The sequence below is a fragment of the Aplysia californica genome, unplaced genomic scaffold, assembly GCF_000002075.1.
Source record: "Aplysia californica isolate F4 #8 unplaced genomic scaffold, AplCal3.0 scaffold01052, whole genome shotgun sequence".
NCBI lineage: Eukaryota > Metazoa > Mollusca > Gastropoda > Aplysiida > Aplysiidae > Aplysia > Aplysia californica.
This window is the reverse complement of record NW_004798322.1, coordinates 64,188-65,421: the sequence shown is the minus strand read 5'-3', so window position 1 is coordinate 65,421 and position 1,234 is coordinate 64,188.

The window sequence follows — 1,234 nt, the reverse complement described above, 5'->3', positions numbered from 1 at the left end:
CACACACACACACACATTCGCACATATATAAATATATATAATACATAAAATGTGTGTATACACACAAGGGCCAACCCTGGCATAGAGGTTGAAAGGGATACATTCCAGCAGAAAAAACGAAATACTCGATAAAAACGTACTCGGGACTCCTGCATGCGACAAGACGCGCCTAATCTCTTCATTATCGAGACGTGCTTATTACGCAATAGTCCTCTCGTACACTATGGAAGCCAATCCTAAACATAGGGTTCTCTCCTTTTCATTGCCTAGAAGTATAAATCTATGGTCCTATGTCAACACATTTCGCTACTTCGGAATTACAAAGTTCTATCTCACATTTTTGACCGTTTTGATTTTCCAAGACCATGGGTGTAGAAAGCAAAGTATACTCTCTCGGCTCTCTCAAAATCGTAAGATAGTAATCTGACGTCGTTATCAAGATTTTCAAAGAATTGCATTCGAACAATCTTGACATGTTGAGAATCTCAAAAATGTTTACGACAAATTTCTTCAAACTAGGTGCTGAGCGGATAGGACTTTATAGTTCTAGAGTAGCATTAAGCAATTTGCCATATGTGAGGCATCGCAGTGAAATCAGGCGCTCGCCAAAATAAGGAAATCAAAGAAACCGGTATTTTTCTGGACGTTGGACAATATTCTACTTTTCTTTGGGGGGGGATTGGGGGCTCACCACCTTGTATATTCATTTAAAAACGCATTTCTGTGTAGAATTTACTGAAAAACATATTAAAAGGCACATAAAATATGAATTTTCAGTTTCCACAAAGACTTTCAGTTTATGGAAGTTACCAAGCTTTGGCGGCCATTTCCTCACAAAGTTTACCTCTGACACCAGGCGACCCCACCTCCTTCAATCACAAATATTTCAACTTCTGTTAATAAAAGATGGATAGTTTTTTACCAAAACGAAGTGAAATGAACAGGCTGTAAGTTTAAGATGATACCAATAACTCCAAATGCCCAAAAATTGACGAGCGCCTGATTCCACCCCGTCGTGACACGTATAATATACATGTGATGCTTGGTGCACACTTTATGTCGCAATGCTTTGCCTCGGTTGCAATGCCTGGTTTTCCAATTCACAACCTCACGTGTCCGTTACACAAGAGTGAGCAGAGAAAACCGCCGGATGTCAGGCGTGAAGGGGGTAAAGAGAACAGCAACAAGAGAGAGAGAGAGGGGGGGGAGAGAGAGGGAGGGAGAGAGAGGGAGA